Genomic DNA, 24633 nt, shown 5'->3' on the forward strand with positions numbered 1-24633 from the left:
TGACACCAGGTGTAAAAAAGGGGGGTCAATATTCCTTGATTCTTCAATACCTTTGATTTTTTACTGAACTCATTGTAAAAATTGTGGAAAGTCTTTAAAGCAGTAGAACAAACAAGGAACAATCAACAAAAACTGATCTTGACATTGAAAGTTTATGTACCTCTAGTCTAAAATGAGATTTTCAGGTATTTTCTATCAAAGGCTTACATTACAGTCAGTTTAAATTGAGCTGTGAAATTTGTAATATGAGTCGCATTATGCTCAGAAAGGATTTTTTTTACTACAAATTGACTAAGGATTAAGACAAAACAAAACCAAAGATTTCTGATCAACTTTTTTTGCTCTTTATATAAAGGTGTCAGACCACCAATTACTCCGTCCAATTTAGAACGTATGTAAAAGTAGACCTACTCTGACACAAAATAGTGCTTTTGATGTCCTTGTTTACTTAAACTTACATACAAATTTGCAGAAATGAAACTTTTGGTGAAAGATAAATATATCTAGATCATTTTGAGCCAAAATTTACTTGTCTATGAGTTTGCATTAAAAATTGAGGATTAATGCGCTCCATAGTATGCTAATTTTAGATTTCCAGAAAACCAGGTTTTTGTTTTGGAGTACTTCTATTTAAAGGTCAGTTATTTTGTTAGAAGGCTTTAAAGGTATGCTGAAAATTGGCATGTAGAAAGCTGAAACATGTACAATTCAGGATATACCTGGTTTCTATGAAGTTAAACTTAAGGTAAAAATTTTAGAAAGCTGTGAAAATTGCAAAATTTGGTTGAACAGATAGGGATTTATAATTGGTGGTCTGACACCTTTAAGAGAAATGCGGTGAAACCCAAAATTCAGAAAACAATTGATTTTTTGGTCTTAACTGATTATTTGAAATAGTAGTAGCCACATTTTAATCTTTTTGGGGGTAAAAAGTCACATATTGCAAATTTGGAGCCGTAAACCTGAATTTGTGCTATTTTTAGCTTTTCCCACCCATACAATATGCTTTCATATAAAAAATGTTATAAATTGTTATAAATGCACAGTAAGTTGTTTCTGTGGTGTTAAACATTAAAACATAGGTTGATTACTACCCCAAAAAAAATTGTTGTCATGAAGATTTAATGAAATTATTTGATTTTTACCCCTTATATCATTGCAGCATACCATGTATATGGCAGATAACATAGCCTGATATAAACACTGCATAAACTAACAAAAATCTCATTTATTATCTCAAATGAAAGTTTTATACCTTAAATTTTATTGACTGATAGTAAATAAAACAGTAAGATGGCCAAAACTGCACTTTTGATCAGTTTATAGTCACATTACTGACACCAGGTGTAAAAAAGGGGGGTCAATATTCCTTGATTCTTCAATACCTTTGATTTTTTACTGAACTCATTGTAAAAATTGTGGAAAGTCTTTAAAGCAGTAGAACAAACAAGGAACAATCAACAAAAACTGATCTTGACATTGAAAGTTTATGTACCTCTAGTCTAAAATGAGATTTTCAGGTATTTTCTATCAAAGGCTTACATTACAGTCAGTTTAAATTGAGCTGTGAAATTTGTAATATGAGTCGCATTATGCTCAGAAAGGATTTTTTTTACTACAAATTGACTAAGGATTAAGACAAAACAAAACCAAAGATTTCTGATCAACTTTTTTTGCTCTTTAAGAGAAATGCGGTGAAACCCAAAATTCAGAAAACAATTGATTTTTTGGTCTTAACTGATTATTTGAAATAGTAGTAGCCACATTTTAATCTTTTTGGGGGTAAAAAGTCACATATTGCAAATTTGGAGCCGTAAACCTGAATTTGTGCTATTTTTAGCTTTTCCCACCCATACAATATGCTTTCATATAAAAAATGTTATAAATTGTTATAAATGCACAGTAAGTTGTTTCTGTGGTGTTAAACATTAAAACATAGGTTGATTACTACCCCAAAAAAAATTGTTGTCATGAAGATTTAATGAAATTATTTGATTTTTACCCCTTATATCATTGCAGCATACCATGTATATGGCAGATAACATAGCCTGATATAAACACTGCATAAACTAACAAAAATCTCATTTATTATCTCAAATGAAAGTTTTATACCTTAAATTTTATTGACTGATAGTAAATAAAACAGTAAGATGGCCAAAACTGCACTTTTGATCAGTTTATAGTCACATTACTGACACCAGGTGTAAAAAAGGGGGGTCAATATTCCTTGATTCTTCAATACCTTTGATTTTTTACTGAACTCATTGTAAAAATTGTGGAAAGTCTTTAAAGCAGTAGAACAAACAAGGAACAATCAACAAAAACTGATCTTGACATTGAAAGTTTATGTACCTCTAGTCTAAAATGAGATTTTCAGGTATTTTCTATCAAAGGCTTACATTACAGTCAGTTTAAATTGAGCTGTGAAATTTGTAATATGAGTCGCATTATGCTCAGAAAGGATTTTTTTTACTACAAATTGACTAAGGATTAAGACAAAACAAAACCAAAGATTTCTGATCAACTTTTTTTGCTCTTTATATAAAGGTGTCAGACCACCAATTACTCCGTCCAATTTAGAACGTATGTAAAAGTAGACCTACTCTGACACAAAATAGTGCTTTTGATGTCCTTGTTTACTTAAACTTACATACAAATTTGCAGAAATGAAACTTTTGGTGAAAGATAAATATATCTAGATCATTTTGAGCCAAAATTTACTTGTCTATGAGTTTGCATTAAAAATTGAGGATTAATGCGCTCCATAGTATGCTAATTTTAGATTTCCAGAAAACCAGGTTTTTGTTTTGGAGTACTTCTATTTAAAGGTCAGTTATTTTGTTAGAAGGCTTTAAAGGTATGCTGAAAATTGGCATGTAGAAAGCTGAAACATGTACAATTCAGGATATACCTGGTTTCTATGAAGTTAAACTTAAGGTAAAAATTTTAGAAAGCTGTGAAAATTGCAAAATTTGGTTGAACAGATAGGGATTTATAATTGGTGGTCTGACACCTTTAAGAGAAATGCGGTGAAACCCAAAATTCAGAAAACAATTGATTTTTTGGTCTTAACTGATTATTTGAAATAGTAGTAGCCACATTTTAATCTTTTTGGGGGTAAAAAGTCACATATTGCAAATTTGGAGCCGTAAACCTGAATTTGTGCTATTTTTAGCTTTTCCCACCCATACAATATGCTTTCATATAAAAAATGTTATAAATTGTTATAAATGCACAGTAAGTTGTTTCTGTGGTGTTAAACATTAAAACATAGGTTGATTACTACCCCAAAAAAAATTGTTGTCATGAAGATTTAATGAAATTATTTGATTTTTACCCCTTATATCATTGCAGCATACCATGTATATGGCAGATAACATAGCCTGATATAAACACTGCATAAACTAACAAAAATCTCATTTATTATCTCAAATGAAAGTTTTATACCTTAAATTTTATTGACTGATAGTAAATAAAACAGTAAGATGGCCAAAACTGCACTTTTGATCAGTTTATAGTCACATTACTGACACCAGGTGTAAAAAAGGGGGGTCAATATTCCTTGATTCTTCAATACCTTTGATTTTTTACTGAACTCATTGTAAAAATTGTGGAAAGTCTTTAAAGCAGTAGAACAAACAAGGAACAATCAACAAAAACTGATCTTGACATTGAAAGTTTATGTACCTCTAGTCTAAAATGAGATTTTCAGGTATTTTCTATCAAAGGCTTACATTACAGTCAGTTTAAATTGAGCTGTGAAATTTGTAATATGAGTCGCATTATGCTCAGAAAGGATTTTTTTTACTACAAATTGACTAAGGATTAAGACAAAACAAAACCAAAGATTTCTGATCAACTTTTTTTGCTCTTTATATAAAGGTGTCAGACCACCAATTACTCCGTCCAATTTAGAACGTATGTAAAAGTAGACCTACTCTGACACAAAATAGTGCTTTTGATGTCCTTGTTTACTTAAACTTACATACAAATTTGCAGAAATGAAACTTTTGGTGAAAGATAAATATATCTAGATCATTTTGAGCCAAAATTTACTTGTCTATGAGTTTGCATTAAAAATTGAGGATTAATGCGCTCCATAGTATGCTAATTTTAGATTTCCAGAAAACCAGGTTTTTGTTTTGGAGTACTTCTATTTAAAGGTCAGTTATTTTGTTAGAAGGCTTTAAAGGTATGCTGAAAATTGGCATGTAGAAAGCTGAAACATGTACAATTCAGGATATACCTGGTTTCTATGAAGTTAAACTTAAGGTAAAAATTTTAGAAAGCTGTGAAAATTGCAAAATTTGGTTGAACAGATAGGGATTTATAATTGGTGGTCTGACACCTTTAAGAGAAATGCGGTGAAACCCAAAATTCAGAAAACAATTGATTTTTTGGTCTTAACTGATTATTTGAAATAGTAGTAGCCACATTTTAATCTTTTTGGGGGTAAAAAGTCACATATTGCAAATTTGGAGCCGTAAACCTGAATTTGTGCTATTTTTAGCTTTTCCCACCCATACAATATGCTTTCATATAAAAAATGTTATAAATTGTTATAAATGCACAGTAAGTTGTTTCTGTGGTGTTAAACATTAAAACATAGGTTGATTACTACCCCAAAAAAAATTGTTGTCATGAAGATTTAATGAAATTATTTGATTTTTACCCCTTATATCATTGCAGCATACCATGTATATGGCAGATAACATAGCCTGATATAAACACTGCATAAACTAACAAAAATCTCATTTATTATCTCAAATGAAAGTTTTATACCTTAAATTTTATTGACTGATAGTAAATAAAACAGTAAGATGGCCAAAACTGCACTTTTGATCAGTTTATAGTCACATTACTGACACCAGGTGTAAAAAAGGGGGGTCAATATTCCTTGATTCTTCAATACCTTTGATTTTTTACTGAACTCATTGTAAAAATTGTGGAAAGTCTTTAAAGCAGTAGAACAAACAAGGAACAATCAACAAAAACTGATCTTGACATTGAAAGTTTATGTACCTCTAGTCTAAAATGAGATTTTCAGGTATTTTCTATCAAAGGCTTACATTACAGTCAGTTTAAATTGAGCTGTGAAATTTGTAATATGAGTCGCATTATGCTCAGAAAGGATTTTTTTTACTACAAATTGACTAAGGATTAAGACAAAACAAAACCAAAGATTTCTGATCAACTTTTTTTGCTCTTTAGGTGTCAGACCACCAATTACTCCGTCCAATTTAGAACGTATGTAAAAGTAGACCTACTCTGACACAAAATAGTGCTTTTGATGTCCTTGTTTACTTAAACTTACATACAAATTTGCAGAAATGAAACTTTTGGTGAAAGATAAATATATCTAGATCATTTTGAGCCAAAATTTACTTGTCTACTATGAGTTTGCATTAAAAATTGAGGATTAATGCGCTCCATAGTATGCTAATTTTAGATTTCCAGAAAACCAGGTTTTTGTTTTGGAGTACTTCTATTTAAAGGTCAGTTATTTTGTTAGAAGGCTTTAAAGGTATGCTGAAAATTGGCATGTAGAAAGCTGAAACATGTACAATTCAGGATATACCTGGTTTCTATGAAGTTAAACTTAAGGTAAAAATTTTAGAAAGCTGTGAAAATTGCAAAATTTGGTTGAACAGATAGGGATTTATAATTGGTGGTCTGACACCTTTAAGAGAAATGCGGTGAAACCCAAAATTCAGAAAACAATTGATTTTTTGGTCTTAACTGATTATTTGAAATAGTAGTAGCCACATTTTAATCTTTTTGGGGGTAAAAAGTCACATATTGCAAATTTGGAGCCGTAAACCTGAATTTGTGCTATTTTTAGCTTTTCCCACCCATACAATATGCTTTCATATAAAAAATGTTATAAATTGTTATAAATGCACAGTAAGTTGTTTCTGTGGTGTTAAACATTAAAACATAGGTTGATTACTACCCCAAAAAAAATTGTTGTCATGAAGATTTAATGAAATTATTTGATTTTTACCCCTTATATCATTGCAGCATACCATGTATATGGCAGATAACATAGCCTGATATAAACACTGCATAAACTAACAAAAATCTCATTTATTATCTCAAATGAAAGTTTTATACCTTAAATTTTATTGACTGATAGTAAATAAAACAGTAAGATGGCCAAAACTGCACTTTTGATCAGTTTATAGTCACATTACTGACACCAGGTGTAAAAAAGGGGGGTCAATATTCCTTGATTCTTCAATACCTTTGATTTTTTACTGAACTCATTGTAAAAATTGTGGAAAGTCTTTAAAGCAGTAGAACAAACAAGGAACAATCAACAAAAACTGATCTTGACATTGAAAGTTTATGTACCTCTAGTCTAAAATGAGATTTTCAGGTATTTTCTATCAAAGGCTTACATTACAGTCAGTTTAAATTGAGCTGTGAAATTTGTAATATGAGTCGCATTATGCTCAGAAAGGATTTTTTTTACTACAAATTGACTAAGGATTAAGACAAAACAAAACCAAAGATTTCTGATCAACTTTTTTTGCTCTTTATAAAGGTGTCAGACCACCAATTACTCCGTCCAATTTAGAACGTATGTAAAAGTAGACCTACTCTGACACAAAATAGTGCTTTTGATGTCCTTGTTTACTTAAACTTACATACAAATTTGCAGAAATGAAACTTTTGGTGAAAGATAAATATATCTAGATCATTTTGAGCCAAAATTTACTTGTCTATGAGTTTGCATTAAAAATTGAGGATTAATGCGCTCCATAGTATGCTAATTTTAGATTTCCAGAAAACCAGGTTTTTGTTTTGGAGTACTTCTATTTAAAGGTCAGTTATTTTGTTAGAAGGCTTTAAAGGTATGCTGAAAATTGGCATGTAGAAAGCTGAAACATGTACAATTCAGGATATACCTGGTTTCTATGAAGTTAAACTTAAGGTAAAAATTTTAGAAAGCTGTGAAAATTGCAAAATTTGGTTGAACAGATAGGGATTTATAATTGGTGGTCTGACACCTTTAAGAGAAATGCGGTGAAATCCAAAATTCAGAAAACAATTGATTTTTTGGTCTTAACTGATTATTTGAAATAGTAGTAGCCACATTTTAATCTTTTTGGGGGTAAAAAGTCACATATTGCAAATTTGGAGCCGTAAACCTGAATTTGTGCTATTTTTAGCTTTTCCCACCCATACAATATGCTTTCATATAAAAAATGTTATAAATTGTTATAAATGCACAGTAAGTTGTTTCTGTGGTGTTAAACATTAAAACATAGGTTGATTACTACCCCAAAAAAAATTGTTGTCATGAAGATTTAATGAAATTATTTGATTTTTACCCCTTATATCATTGCAGCATACCATGTATATGGCAGATAACATAGCCTGATATAAACACTGCATAAACTAACAAAAATCTCATTTATTATCTCAAATGAAAGTTTTATACCTTAAATTTTATTGACTGATAGTAAATAAAACAGTAAGATGGCCAAAACTGCACTTTTGATCAGTTTATAGTCACATTACTGACACCAGGTGTAAAAAAGGGGGGTCAATATTCCTTGATTCTTCAATACCTTTGATTTTTTACTGAACTCATTGTAAAAATTGTGGAAAGTCTTTAAAGCAGTAGAACAAACAAGGAACAATCAACAAAAACTGATCTTGACATTGAAAGTTTATGTACCTCTAGTCTAAAATGAGATTTTCAGGTATTTTCTATCAAAGGCTTACATTACAGTCAGTTTAAATTGAGCTGTGAAATTTGTAATATGAGTCGCATTATGCTCAGAAAGGATTTTTTTTACTACAAATTGACTAAGGATTAAGACAAAACAAAACCAAAGATTTCTGATCAACTTTTTTTGCTCTTTAAGAGAAATGCGGTGAAACCCAAAATTCAGAAAACAATTGATTTTTTGGTCTTAACTGATTATTTGAAATAGTAGTAGCCACATTTTAATCTTTTTGGGGGTAAAAAGTCACATATTGCAAATTTGGAGCCGTAAACCTGAATTTGTGCTATTTTTAGCTTTTCCCACCCATACAATATGCTTTCATATAAAAAATGTTATAAATTGTTATAAATGCACAGTAAGTTGTTTCTGTGGTGTTAAACATTAAAACATAGGTTGATTACTACCCCAAAAAAAATTGTTGTCATGAAGATTTAATGAAATTATTTGATTTTTACCCCTTATATCATTGCAGCATACCATGTATATGGCAGATAACATAGCCTGATATAAACACTGCATAAACTAACAAAAATCTCATTTATTATCTCAAATGAAAGTTTTATACCTTAAATTTTATTGACTGATAGTAAATAAAACAGTAAGATGGCCAAAACTGCACTTTTGATCAGTTTATAGTCACATTACTGACACCAGGTGTAAAAAAGGGGGGTCAATATTCCTTGATTCTTCAATACGTTTGATTTTTTACTGAACTCATTGTAAAAATTGTGGAAAGTCTTTAAAGCAGTAGAACAAACAAGGAACAATCAACAAAAACTGATCTTGACATTGAAAGTTTATGTACCTCTAGTCTAAAATGAGATTTTCAGGTATTTTCTATCAAAGGCTTACATTACAGTCAGTTTAAATTGAGCTGTGAAATTTGTAATATGAGTCGCATTATGCTCAGAAAGGATTTTTTTTACTACAAATTGACTAAGGATTAAGACAAAACAAAACCAAAGATTTCTGATCAACTTTTTTTGCTCTTTAGGTGTCAGACCACCAATTACTCCGTCCAATTTAGAACGTATGTAAAAGTAGACCTACTCTGACACAAAATAGTGCTTTTGATGTCCTTGTTTACTTAAACTTACATACAAATTTGCAGAAATGAAACTTTTGGTGAAAGATAAATATATCTAGATCATTTTGAGCCAAAATTTACTTGTCTATGAGTTTGCATTAAAAATTGAGGATTAATGCGCTCCATAGTATGCTAATTTTAGATTTCCAGAAAACCAGGTTTTTGTTTTGGAGTACTTCTATTTAAAGGTCAGTTATTTTGTTAGAAGGCTTTAAAGGTATGCTGAAAATTGGCATGTAGAAAGCTGAAACATGTACAATTCAGGATATACCTGGTTTCTATGAAGTTAAACTTAAGGTAAAAATTTTAGAAAGCTGTGAAAATTGCAAAATTTGGTTGAACAGATAGGGATTTATAATTGGTGGTCTGACACCTTTAAGAGAAATGCGGTGAAACCCAAAATTCAGAAAACAATTGATTTTTTGGTCTTAACTGATTATTTGAAATAGTAGTAGCCACATTTTAATCTTTTTGGGGGTAAAAAGTCACATATTGCAAATTTGGAGCCGTAAACCTGAATTTGTGCTATTTTTAGCTTTTCCCACCCATACAATATGCTTTCATATAAAAAATGTTATAAATTGTTATAAATGCACAGTAAGTTGTTTCTGTGGTGTTAAACATTAAAACATAGGTTGATTACTACCCCAAAAAAAATTGTTGTCATGAAGATTTAATGAAATTATTTGATTTTTACCCCTTATATCATTGCAGCATACCATGTATATGGCAGATAACATAGCCTGATATAAACACTGCATAAACTAACAAAAATCTCATTTATTATCTCAAATGAAAGTTTTATACCTTAAATTTTATTGACTGATAGTAAATAAAACAGTAAGATGGCCAAAACTGCACTTTTGATCAGTTTATAGTCACATTACTGACACCAGGTGTAAAAAAGGGGGGTCAATATTCCTTGATTCTTCAATACCTTTGATTTTTTACTGAACTCATTGTAAAAATTGTGGAAAGTCTTTAAAGCAGTAGAACAAACAAGGAACAATCAACAAAAACTGATCTTGACATTGAAAGTTTATGTACCTCTAGTCTAAAATGAGATTTTCAGGTATTTTCTATCAAAGGCTTACATTACAGTCAGTTTAAATTGAGCTGTGAAATTTGTAATATGAGTCGCATTATGCTCAGAAAGGATTTTTTTTACTACAAATTGACTAAGGATTAAGACAAAACAAAACCAAAGATTTCTGATCAACTTTTTTTGCTCTTTATATAAAGGTGTCAGACCACCAATTACTCCGTCCAATTTAGAACGTATGTAAAAGTAGACCTACTCTGACACAAAATAGTGCTTTTGATGTCCTTGTTTACTTAAACTTACATACAAATTTGCAGAAATGAAACTTTTGGTGAAAGATAAATATATCTAGATCATTTTGAGCCAAAATTTACTTGTCTATGAGTTTGCATTAAAAATTGAGGATTAATGCGCTCCATAGTATGCTAATTTTAGATTTCCAGAAAACCAGGTTTTTGTTTTGGAGTACTTCTATTTAAAGGTCAGTTATTTTGTTAGAAGGCTTTAAAGGTATGCTGAAAATTGGCATGTAGAAAGCTGAAACATGTACAATTCAGGATATACCTGGTTTCTATGAAGTTAAACTTAAGGTAAAAATTTTAGAAAGCTGTGAAAATTGCAAAATTTGGTTGAACAGATAGGGATTTATAATTGGTGGTCTGACACCTTTAAGAGAAATGCGGTGAAACCCAAAATTCAGAAAACAATTGATTTTTTGGTCTTAACTGATTATTTGAAATAGTAGTAGCCACATTTTAATCTTTTTGGGGGTAAAAAGTCACATATTGCAAATTTGGAGCCGTAAACCTGAATTTGTGCTATTTTTAGCTTTTCCCACCCATACAATATGCTTTCATATAAAAAATGTTATAAATTGTTATAAATGCACAGTAAGTTGTTTCTGTGGTGTTAAACATTAAAACATAGGTTGATTACTACCCCAAAAAAAATTGTTGTCATGAAGATTTAATGAAATTATTTGATTTTTACCCCTTATATCATTGCAGCATACCATGTATATGGCAGATAACATAGCCTGATATAAACACTGCATAAACTAACAAAAATCTCATTTATTATCTCAAATGAAAGTTTTATACCTTAAATTTTATTGACTGATAGTAAATAAAACAGTAAGATGGCCAAAACTGCACTTTTGATCAGTTTATAGTCACATTACTGACACCAGGTGTAAAAAAGGGGGGTCAATATTCCTTGATTCTTCAATACCTTTGATTTTTTACTGAACTCATTGTAAAAATTGTGGAAAGTCTTTAAAGCAGTAGAACAAACAAGGAACAATCAACAAAAACTGATCTTGACATTGAAAGTTTATGTACCTCTAGTCTAAAATGAGATTTTCAGGTATTTTCTATCAAAGGCTTACATTACAGTCAGTTTAAATTGAGCTGTGAAATTTGTAATATGAGTCGCATTATGCTCAGAAAGGATTTTTTTTACTACAAATTGACTAAGGATTAAGACAAAACAAAACCAAAGATTTCTGATCAACTTTTTTTGCTCTTTAGGTGTCAGACCACCAATTACTCCGTCCAATTTAGAACGTATGTAAAAGTAGACCTACTCTGACACAAAATAGTGCTTTTGATGTCCTTGTTTACTTAAACTTACATACAAATTTGCAGAAATGAAACTTTTGGTGAAAGATAAATATATCTAGATCATTTTGAGCCAAAATTTACTTGTCTATGAGTTTGCATTAAAAATTGAGGATTAATGCGCTCCATAGTATGCTAATTTTAGATTTCCAGAAAACCAGGTTTTTGTTTTGGAGTACTTCTATTTAAAGGTCAGTTATTTTGTTAGAAGGCTTTAAAGGTATGCTGAAAATTGGCATGTAGAAAGCTGAAACATGTACAATTCAGGATATACCTGGTTTCTATGAAGTTAAACTTAAGGTAAAAATTTTAGAAAGCTGTGAAAATTGCAAAATTTGGTTGAACAGATAGGGATTTATAATTGGTGGTCTGACACCTTTAAGAGAAATGCGGTGAAACCCAAAATTCAGAAAACAATTGATTTTTTGGTCTTAACTGATTATTTGAAATAGTAGTAGCCACATTTTAATCTTTTTGGGGGTAAAAAGTCACATATTGCAAATTTGGAGCCGTAAACCTGAATTTGTGCTATTTTTAGCTTTTCCCACCCATACAATATGCTTTCATATAAAAAATGTTATAAATTGTTATAAATGCACAGTAAGTTGTTTCTGTGGTGTTAAACATTAAAACATAGGTTGATTACTACCCCAAAAAAAATTGTTGTCATGAAGATTTAATGAAATTATTTGATTTTTACCCCTTATATCATTGCAGCATACCATGTATATGGCAGATAACATAGCCTGATATAAACACTGCATAAACTAACAAAAATCTCATTTATTATCTCAAATGAAAGTTTTATACCTTAAATTTTATTGACTGATAGTAAATAAAACAGTAAGATGGCCAAAACTGCACTTTTGATCAGTTTATAGTCACATTACTGACACCAGGTGTAAAAAAGGGGGGTCAATATTCCTTGATTCTTCAATACCTTTGATTTTTTACTGAACTCATTGTAAAAATTGTGGAAAGTCTTTAAAGCAGTAGAACAAACAAGGAACAATCAACAAAAACTGATCTTGACATTGAAAGTTTATGTACCTCTAGTCTAAAATGAGATTTTCAGGTATTTTCTATCAAAGGCTTACATTACAGTCAGTTTAAATTGAGCTGTGAAATTTGTAATATGAGTCGCATTATGCTCAGAAAGGATTTTTTTTACTACAAATTGACTAAGGATTAAGACAAAACAAAACCAAAGATTTCTGATCAACTTTTTTTGCTCTTTAAGAGAAATGCGGTGAAACCCAAAATTCAGAAAACAATTGATTTTTTGGTCTTAACTGATTATTTGAAATAGTAGTAGCCACATTTTAATCTTTTTGGGGGTAAAAAGTCACATATTGCAAATTTGGAGCCGTAAACCTGAATTTGTGCTATTTTTAGCTTTTCCCACCCATACAATATGCTTTCATATAAAAAATGTTATAAATTGTTATAAATGCACAGTAAGTTGTTTCTGTGGTGTTAAACATTAAAACATAGGTTGATTACTACCCCAAAAAAAATTGTTGTCATGAAGATTTAATGAAATTATTTGATTTTTACCCCTTATATCATTGCAGCATACCATGTATATGGCAGATAACATAGCCTGATATAAACACTGCATAAACTAACAAAAATCTCATTTATTATCTCAAATGAAAGTTTTATACCTTAAATTTTATTGACTGATAGTAAATAAAACAGTAAGATGGCCAAAACTGCACTTTTGATCAGTTTATAGTCACATTACTGACACCAGGTGTAAAAAAGGGGGGTCAATATTCCTTGATTCTTCAATACGTTTGATTTTTTACTGAACTCATTGTAAAAATTGTGGAAAGTCTTTAAAGCAGTAGAACAAACAAGGAACAATCAACAAAAACTGATCTTGACATTGAAAGTTTATGTACCTCTAGTCTAAAATGAGATTTTCAGGTATTTTCTATCAAAGGCTTACATTACAGTCAGTTTAAATTGAGCTGTGAAATTTGTAATATGAGTCGCATTATGCTCAGAAAGGATTTTTTTTACTACAAATTGACTAAGGATTAAGACAAAACAAAACCAAAGATTTCTGATCAACTTTTTTTGCTCTTTAGGTGTCAGACCACCAATTACTCCGTCCAATTTAGAACGTATGTAAAAGTAGACCTACTCTGACACAAAATAGTGCTTTTGATGTCCTTGTTTACTTAAACTTACATACAAATTTGCAGAAATGAAACTTTTGGTGAAAGATAAATATATCTAGATCATTTTGAGCCAAAATTTACTTGTCTATGAGTTTGCATTAAAAATTGAGGATTAATGCGCTCCATAGTATGCTAATTTTAGATTTCCAGAAAACCAGGTTTTTGTTTTGGAGTACTTCTATTTAAAGGTCAGTTATTTTGTTAGAAGGCTTTAAAGGTATGCTGAAAATTGGCATGTAGAAAGCTGAAACATGTACAATTCAGGATATACCTGGTTTCTATGAAGTTAAACTTAAGGTAAAAATTTTAGAAAGCTGTGAAAATTGCAAAATTTGGTTGAACAGATAGGGATTTATAATTGGTGGTCTGACACCTTTAAGAGAAATGCGGTGAAACCCAAAATTCAGAAAACAATTGATTTTTTGGTCTTAACTGATTATTTGAAATAGTAGTAGCCACATTTTAATCTTTTTGGGGGTAAAAAGTCACATATTGCAAATTTGGAGCCGTAAACCTGAATTTGTGCTATTTTTAGCTTTTCCCACCCATACAATATGCTTTCATATAAAAAATGTTATAAATTGTTATAAATGCACAGTAAGTTGTTTCTGTGGTGTTAAACATTAAAACATAGGTTGATTACTACCCCAAAAAAAATTGTTGTCATGAAGATTTAATGAAATTATTTGATTTTTACCCCTTATATCATTGCAGCATACCATGTATATGGCAGATAACATAGCCTGATATAAACACTGCATAAACTAACAAAAATCTCATTTATTATCTCAAATGAAAGTTTTATACCTTAAATTTTATTGACTGATAGTAAATAAAACAGTAAGATGGCCAAAACTGCACTTTTGATCAGTTTATAGTCACATTACTGACACCAGGTGTAAAAAAGGGGGGTCAATATTCCTTGATTCTTCAATACCTTTGATTTTTTACTGAACTCATTGTAAAAATTGTGGAAAGTCTTTAAAGCAGTAGAACAAACAAGGAACAATCAACAAAAACTGATCTTGACATTGAAAGTTTATGTACCTCTAGTCTAAAATGAGATTTTCAGGTATTTTCTATCAAAGGCTTACATTACAGTCAGTTTAAATTGAGCTGTGAAATTTGTAATATGAGTCGCATTATGCTCAGAAAGGATTTTTTTTACTACAAATTGACTAAGGATTAAGACAAAACAAAACCAAAGATTTCTGATCAACTTTTTTTGCTCTTTATATAAAGGTGTCAGACCACCAATTACTCCGTCCAATTTAGAACGTATGTAAAAGTAGACCTACTCTGACACAAAATAGTGCTTTTGATGTCCTTGTTTACTTAAACTTACATACAAATTTGCAGAAATGAAACTTTTGGTGAAAGATAAATATATCTAGATCATTTTGAGCCAAAATTTACTTGTCTATGAGTTTGCATTAAAAATTGAGGATTAATGCGCTCCATAGTATGCTAATTTTAGATTTCCAGAAAACCAGGTTTTTGTTTTGGAGTACTTCTATTTAAAGGTCAGTTATTTTGTTAGAAGGCTTTAAAGGTATGCTGAAAATTGGCATGTAGAAAGCTGAAACATGTACAATTCAGGATATACCTGGTTTCTATGAAGTTAAACTTAAGGTAAAAATTTTAGAAAGCTGTGAAAATTGCAAAATTTGGTTGAACAGATAGGGATTTATAATTGGTGGTCTGACACCTTTAAGAGAAATGCGGTGAAACCCAAAATTCAGAAAACAATTGATTTTTTGGTCTTAACTGATTATTTGAAATAGTAGTAGCCACATTTTAATCTTTTTGGGGGTAAAAAGTCACATATTGCAAATTTGGAGCCGTAAACCTGAATTTGTGCTATTTTTAGCTTTTCCCACCCATACAATATGCTTTCATATAAAAAATGTTATAAATTGTTATAAATGCACAGTAAGTTGTTTCTGTGGTGTTAAACATTAAAACATAGGTTGATTACTACCCCAAAAAAAATTGTTGTCATGAAGATTTAATGAAATTATTTGATTTTTACCCCTTATATCATTGCAGCATACCATGTATATGGCAGATAACATAGCCTGATATAAACACTGCATAAACTAACAAAAATCTCATTTATTATCTCAAATGAAAGTTTTATACCTTAAATTTTATTGACTGATAGTAAATAAAACAGTAAGATGGCCAAAACTGCACTTTTGATCAGTTTATAGTCACATTACTGACACCAGGTGTAAAAAAGGGGGGTCAATATTCCTTGATTCTTCAATACCTTTGATTTTTTACTGAACTCATTGTAAAAATTGTGGAAAGTCTTTAAAGCAGTAGAACAAACAAGGAACAATCAACAAAAACTGATCTTGACATTGAAAGTTTATGTACCTCTAGTCTAAAATGAGATTTTCAGGTATTTTCTATCAAAGGCTTACATTACAGTCAGTTTAAATTGAGCTGTGAAATTTGTAATATGAGTCGCATTATGCTCAGAAAGGATTTTTTTTACTACAAATTGACTAAGGATTAAGACAAAACAAAACCAAAGATTTCTGATCAACTTTTTTTGCTCTTTAGGTGTCAGACCACCAATTACTCCGTCCAATTTAGAACGTATGTAAAAGTAGACCTACTCTGACACAAAATAGTGCTTTTGATGTCCTTGTTTACTTAAACTTACATACAAATTTGCAGAAATGAAACTTTTGGTGAAAGATAAATATATCTAGATCATTTTGAGCCAAAATTTACTTGTCTATGAGTTTGCATTAAAAATTGAGGATTAATGCGCTCCATAGTATGCTAATTTTAGATTTCCAGAAAACCAGGTTTTTGTTTTGGAGTACTTCTATTTAAAGGTCAGTTATTTTGTTAGAAGGCTTTAAAGGTATGCTGAAAATTGGCATGTAGAAAGCTGAAACATGTACAATTCAGGATATACCTGGTTTCTATGAAGTTAAACTTAAGGTAAAAATTTTAGAAAGCTGTGAAAATTGCAAAATTTGGTTGAACAGATAGGGATTTATAATTGGTGGTCTGACACCTTTAAGAGAAATGCGGTGAAACCCAAAATTCAGAAAACAATTGATTTTTTGGTCTTAACTGATTATTTGAAATAGTAGTAGCCACATTTTAATCTTTTTGGGGGTAAAAAGTCACATATTGCAAATTTGGAGCCGTAAACCTGAATTTGTGCTATTTTTAGCTTTTCCCACCCATACAATATGCTTTCATATAAAAAATGTTATAAATTGTTATAAATGCACAGTAAGTTGTTTCTGTGGTGTTAAACATTAAAACATAGGTTGATTACTACCCCAAAAAAAATTGTTGTCATGAAGATTTAATGAAATTATTTGATTTTTACCCCTTATATCATTGCAGCATACCATGTATATGGCAGATAACATAGCCTGATATAAACACTGCATAAACTAACAAAAATCTCATTTATTATCTCAAATGAAAGTTTTATACCTTAAATTTTATTGACTGATAGTAAATAAAACAGTAAGATGGCCAAAACTGCACTTTTGATCAGTTTATAGTCACATTACTGACACCAGGTGTAAAAAAGGGGGGTCAATATTCCTTGATTCTTCAATACCTTTGATTTTTTACTGAACTCATTGTAAAAATTGTGGAAAGTCTTTAAAGCAGTAGAACAAACAAGGAACAATCAACAAAAACTGATCTTGACATTGAAAGTTTATGTACCTCTAGTCTAAAATGAGATTTTCAGGTATTTTCTATCAAAGGCTTACATTACAGTCAGTTTAAATTGAGCTGTGAAATTTGTAATATGAGTCGCATTATGCTCAGAAAGGATTTTTTTTACTACAAATTGACTAAGGATTAAGACAAAACAAAACCAAAGATTTCTGATCAACTTTTTTTGCTCTTTAGGTGTCAGACCACCAATTACTCCGTCCAATTTAGAACGTATGTAAAAGTAGACCTACTCTGACACAAAATAGTGCTTTTGATGTCCTTGTTTACTTAAACTTACATACAAATTTGCAGAAATGAAACTTTTGGTGAAAGATAAATATATCTAGATCATTTTGAGCCAAAATTTACTTGTCTATGAGTTTGCATTAAAAATTGAGGATTAATGCGCTCCATAGTATGCTAATTTTAGATTTCCAGAAAACCAGGTTTTTGTTTTGGAGTACTTCTATTTAAAGGTCAGTTATTTTGTTAGAAGGCTTTAAAGGTATGCTGAAAATTGGCATGTAGAAAGCTGAAACATGTACAATTCAGGATATACCTGGTTTCTATGAAGTTAAACTTAAGGTAAAAATTTTAGAAAGCTGTGAAAATTGCAAAATTTGGTTGAACAGATAGGGATTTATAATTGGTGGTCTGACACCTTTAAGAGAAATGCGGTGAAACCCAAAATTCAGAAAACAATTGATTTTTTGGTCTTAACTGATTATTTGAAATAGTAGTAGCCACATTTTAATCTTTTTGGGGGTAAAAAGTCACATATTGCAAATTTGGAGCCGTAAACCTGAATTTGTGCTATTTTTAGCTTTTCCCACCCATACAATATGCTTTCATATAAAAAATGTTATAAATTGTTATAAATGCACAGTAAGTTGTTTCTGTGGTGTTAAACATTAAAACATAGGTTGATTACTACCCCAAAAAAAATTGTTGTCATGAAGATTTAATGAAATTATTTGATTTTTACCCCTTATATCATTGCAGCATACCATGTATATGGCAGATAACATAGCCTGATATAAACACTGCATAAACTAACAAAAATCTCATTTATTATCTCAAATGAAAGTTTTATACCTTAAATTTTATTGACTGATAGTAAATAAAACAGTAAGATGGCCAAAACTGCACTTTTGATCAGTTTATAGTCACATTACTGACACCAGGTGTAAAAAAGGGGGGTCAATATTCCTTGATTCTTCAATACCTTTGATTTTTTACTGAACTCATTGTAAAAATTGTGGAAAGTCTTTAAAGCAGTAGAACAAACAAGGAACAATCAACAAAAACTGATCTTGACATTGAAAGTTTATGTACCTCTAGTCTAAAATGAGATTTTCAGGTATTTTCTATCAAAGGCTTACATTACAGTCAGTTTAAATTGAGCTGTGAAATTTGTAATATGAGTCGCATTATGCTCAGAAAGGATTTTTTTTACTACAAATTGACTAAGGATTAAGACAAAACAAAACCAAAGATTTCTGATCAACTTTTTTTGCTCTTTAAGAGAAATGCGGTGAAACCCAAAATTCAGAAAACAATTGATTTTTTGGTCTTAACTGATTATTTGAAATAGTAGTAGCCACATTTTAATCTTTTTGGGGGTAAAAAGTCACATATTGCAAATTTGGAGCCGTAAACCTGAATTTGTGCTATTTTTAGCTTTTCCCACCCATACAATATGCTTTCATATAAAAAATGTTATAAATTGTTATAAATGCACAGTAAGTTGTTTCTGTGGTGTTAAACATTAAAACATAGGTTGATTACTACCCCAAAAAAAATTGTTGTCATGAAGATTTAATGAAATTATTTGATTTTTACCCCTTATATCATTGCAGCATACCATGTATATGGCAGATAACATAGCCTGATATAAACACTGCATAAACTAACAAAAATCTCATTTATTATCTCAAATGAAAGTTTTATACCTTAAATTTTATTGACTGATAGTAAATAAAACAGTAAGATGGCCAAAACTGCACTTTTGATCAGTTTATAGTCACATTACTGACACCAGGTGTAAAAAAGGGGGGTCAATATTCCTTGATTCTTCAATACCTTTGATTTTTTACTGAACTCATTGTAAAAATTGTGGAAAGTCTTTAAAGCAGTAGAACAAACAAGGAACAATCAACAAAAACTGATCTTGACATTGAAAGTTTATGTACCTCTAGTCTAAAATGAGATTTTCAGGTATTTTCTATCAAAGGCTTACATTACAGTCAGTTTAAATTGAGCTGTGAAATTTGTAATATGAGTCGCATTATGCTCAGAAAGGATTTTTTTTACTACAAATTGACTAAGGATTAAGACAAAACAAAACCAAAGATTTCTGATCAACTTTTTTTGCTCTTTAAGAGAAATGCGGTGAAACCCAAAATTCAGAAAACAATTGATTTTTTGGTCTTAACTGATTATTTGAAATAGTAGTAGCCACATTTTAATCTTTTTGGGGGTAAAAAGTCACATATTGCAAATTTGGAGCCGTAAACCTGAATTTGTGCTATTTTTAGCTTTTCCCACCCATACAATATGCTTTCATATAAAAAATGTTATAAATTGTTATAAATGCACAGTAAGTTGTTTCTGTGGTGTTAAACATTAAAACATAGGTTGATTACTACCCAAAAAAAAATTGTTGTCATGAAGATTTAATGAAATTATTTGATTTTTACCCCTTATATCATTGCAGCATACCATGTATATGGCAGATAACATAGCCTGATATAAACACTGCATAAACTAACAAAAATCTCATTTATTATCTCAAATGAAAGTTTTATACCTTAAATTTTATTGACTGATAGTAAATAAAACAGTAAGATGGCCAAAACTGCACTTTTGATCAGTTTATAGTCACATTACTGACACCAGGTGTAAAAAAGGGGGGTCAATATTCCTTGATTCTTCAATACCTTTGATTTTTTACTGAACTCATTGTAAAAATTGTGGAAAGTCTTTAAAGCAGTAGAACAAACAAGGAACAATCAACAAAAACTGATCTTGACATTGAAAGTTTATGTACCTCTAGTCTAAAATGAGATTTTCAGGTATTTTCTATCAAAGGCTTACATTACAGTCAGTTTAAATTGAGCTGTGAAATTTGTAATATGAGTCGCATTATGCTCAGAAAGGATTTTTTTTACTACAAATTGACTAAGGATTAAGACAAAACAAAACCAAAGATTTCTGATCAACTTTTTTTGCTCTTTAAGAGAAATGCGGTGAAACCCAAAATTCAGAAAACAATTGATTTTTTGGTCTTAACTGATTATTTGAAATAGTAGTAGCCACATTTTAATCTTTTTGGGGGTAAAAAGTCACATATTGCAAATTTGGAGCCGTAAACCTGAATTTGTGCTATTTTTAGCTTTTCCCACCCATACAATATGCTTTCATATAAAAAATGTTATAAATTGTTATAAATGCACAGTAAGTTGTTTCTGTGGTGTTAAACATTAAAACATAGGTTGATTACTACCCCAAAAAAAATTGTTGTCATGAAGATTTAATGAAATTATTTGATTTTTACCCCTTATATCATTGCAGCATACCATGTATATGGCAGATATCATAGCCTGATATAAACACTGCATAAACTAACAAAAATCTCATTTATTATCTCAAATGAAAGTTTTATACCTTAAATTTTATTGACTGATAGTAAATAAAACAGTAAGATGGCCAAAACTGCACTTTTGATCAGTTTATAGTCACATTACTGACACCAGGTGTAAAAAAGGGGGGTCAATATTCCTTGATTCTTCAATACCTTTGATTTTTTACTGAACTCATTGTAAAAATTGTGGAAAGTCTTTAAAGCAGTAGAACAAACAAGGAACAATCAACAAAAACTGATCTTGACATTGAAAGTTTATGTACCTCTAGTCTAAAATGAGATTTTCAGGTATTTTCTATCAAAGGCTTACATTACAGTCAGTTTAAATTGAGCTGTGAAATTTGTAATATGAGTCGCATTATGCTCAGAAAGGATTTTTTTTACTACAAATTGACTAAGGATTAAGACAAAACAAAACCAAAGATTTCTGATCAACTTTTTTTGCTCTTTAGGTGTCAGACCACCAATTACTCCGTCCAATTTAGAACGTATGTAAAAGTAGACCTACTCTGACACAAAATAGTGCTTTTGATGTCCTTGTTTACTTAAACTTACATACAAATTTGCAGAAATGAAACTTTTGGTGAAAGATAAATATATCTAGATCATTTTGAGCCAAAATTTACTTGTCTATGAGTTTGCATTAAAAATTGAGGATTAATGCGCTCCATAGTATGCTAATTTTAGATTTCCAGAAAACCAGGTTTTTGTTTTGGAGTACTTCTATTTAAAGGTCAGTTATTTTGTTAGAAGGCTTTAAAGGTATGCTGAAAATTGGCATGTAGAAAGCTGAAACATGTACAATTCAGGATATACCTGGTTTCTATGAAGTTAAACTTAAGGTAAAAATTTTAGAAAGCTGTGAAAATTGCAAAATTTGGTTGAACAGATAGGGATTTATAATTGGTGGTCTGACACCTTTAAGAGAAATGCGGTGAAACCCAAAATTCAGAAAACAATTGATTTTTTGGTCTTAACTGATTATTTGAAATAGTAGTAGCCACATTTTAATCTTTTTGGGGGTAAAAAGTCACATATTGCAAATTTGGAGCCGTAAACCTGAATTTGTGCTATTTTTAGCTTTTCCCACCCATACAATATGCTTTCATATAAAAAATGTTATAAATTGTTATAAATGCACAGTAAGTTGTTTCTGTGGTGTTAAACATTAAAACATAGGTTGATTACTACCCCAAAAAAAATTGTTGTCATGAAGATTTAATGAAATTATTTGATTTTTACCCCTTATATCATTGCAGCATACCATGTATATGGCAGATAACATAGCCTGATATAAACACTGCATAAACTAACAAAAATCTCATTTATTATCTCAAATGAAAGTTTTATACCTTAAATTTTATTGACTGATAGTAAATAAAACAGTAAGATGGCCAAAACTGCACTTTTGATCAGTTTATAGTCACATTACTGACACCAGGTGTAAAAAAGGGGGGTCAATATTCCTTGATTCTTCAATACCTTTGATTTTTTACTGAACTCATTGTAAAAATTGTGGAAAGTCTTTAAAGCAGTAGAACAAACAAGGAACAATCAACAAAAACTGATCTTGACATTGAAAGTTTATGTACCTCTAGTCTAAAATGAGATTTTCAGGTATTTTCTATCAAAGGCTTACATTACAGTCAGTTTAAATTGAGCTGTGAAATTTGTAATATGAGTCGCATTATGCTCAGAAAGGATTTTTTTTACTACAAATTGACTAAGGATTAAGACAAAACAAAACCAAAGATTTCTGATCAACTTTTTTTGCTCTTTAGGTGTCAGACCACCAATTACTCCGTCCAATTTAGAACGTATGTAAAAGTAGACCTACTCTGACACAAAATAGTGCTTTTGATGTCCTTGTTTACTTAAACTTACATACAAATTTGCAGAAATGAAACTTTTGGTGAAAGATAAATATATCTAGATCATTTTGAGCCAAAATTTACTTGTCTATGAGTTTGCATTAAAAATTGAGGATTAATGCGCTCCATAGTATGCTAATTTTAGATTTCCAGAAAACCAGGTTTTTGTTTTGGAGTACTTCTATTTAAAGGTCAGTTATTTTGTTAGAAGGCTTTAAAGGTATGCTGAAAATTGGCATGTAGAAAGCTGAAACATGTACAATTCAGGATATACCTGGTTTCTATGAAGTTAAACTTAAGGTAAAAATTTTAGAAAGCTGTGAAAATTGCAAAATTTGGTTGAACAGATAGGGATTTATAATTGGTGGTCTGACACCTTTAAGAGAAATGCGGTGAAACCCAAAATTCAGAAAACAATTGATTTTTTGGTCTTAACTGATTATTTGAAATAGTAGTAGCCACATTTTAATCTTTTTGGGGGTAAAAAGTCACATATTGCAAATTTGGAGCCGTAAACCTGAATTTGTGCTATTTTTAGCTTTTCCCACCCATACAATATGCTTTCATATAAAAAATGTTATAAATTGTTATAAATGCACAGTAAGTTGTTTCTGTGGTGTTAAACATTAAAACATAGGTTGATTACTACCCCAAAAAAAATTGTTGTCATGAAGATTTAATGAAATTATTTGATTTTTACCCCTTATATCATTGCAGCATACCATGTATATGGCAGATAACATAGCCTGATATAAACACTGCATAAACTAACAAAAATCTCATTTATTATCTCAAATGAAAGTTTTATACCTTAAATTTTATTGACTGATAGTAAATAAAACAGTAAGATGGCCAAAACTGCACTTTTGATCAGTTTATAGTCACATTACTGACACCAGGTGTAAAAAAGGGGGGTCAATATTCCTTGATTCTTCAATACCTTTGATTTTTTACTGAACTCATTGTAAAAATTGTGGAAAGTCTTTAAAGCAGTAGAACAAACAAGGAACAATCAACAAAAACTGATCTTGACATTGAAAGTTTATGTACCTCTAGTCTAAAATGAGATTTTCAGGTATTTTCTATCAAAGGCTTACATTACAGTCAGTTTAAATTGAGCTGTGAAATTTGTAATATGAGTCGCATTATGCTCAGAAAGGATTTTTTTTACTACAAATTGACTAAGGATTAAGACAAAACAAAACCAAAGATTTCTGATCAACTTTTTTTGCTCTTTAGGTGTCAGACCACCAATTACTCCGTCCAATTTAGAACGTATGTAAAAGTAGACCTACTCTGACACAAAATAGTGCTTTTGATGTCCTTGTTTACTTAAACTTACATACAAATTTGCAGAAATGAAACTTTTGGTGAAAGATAAATATATCTAGATCATTTTGAGCCAAAATTTACTTGTCTATGAGTTTGCATTAAAAATTGAGGATTAATGCGCTCCATAGTATGCTAATTTTAGATTTCCAGAAAACCAGGTTTTTGTTTTGGAGTACTTCTATTTAAAGGTCAGTTATTTTGTTAGAAGGCTTTAAAGGTATGCGGAAAATTGGCATGTAGAAAGCTGAAACATGTACAATTCAGGATATACCTGGTTTCTATGAAGTTAAACTTAAGGTAAAAATTTTAGAAAGCTGTGAAAATTGCAAAATTTGGTTGAACAGATAGGGATTTATAATTGGTGGTCTGACACCTTTAAGAGAAATGCGGTGAAACCCAAAATTCA

The sequence above is a fragment of the Mytilus trossulus genome, chromosome 2 (genome assembly GCF_036588685.1).
Source record: "Mytilus trossulus isolate FHL-02 chromosome 2, PNRI_Mtr1.1.1.hap1, whole genome shotgun sequence".
NCBI classification, from domain to species: domain Eukaryota; kingdom Metazoa; phylum Mollusca; class Bivalvia; order Mytilida; family Mytilidae; genus Mytilus; species Mytilus trossulus.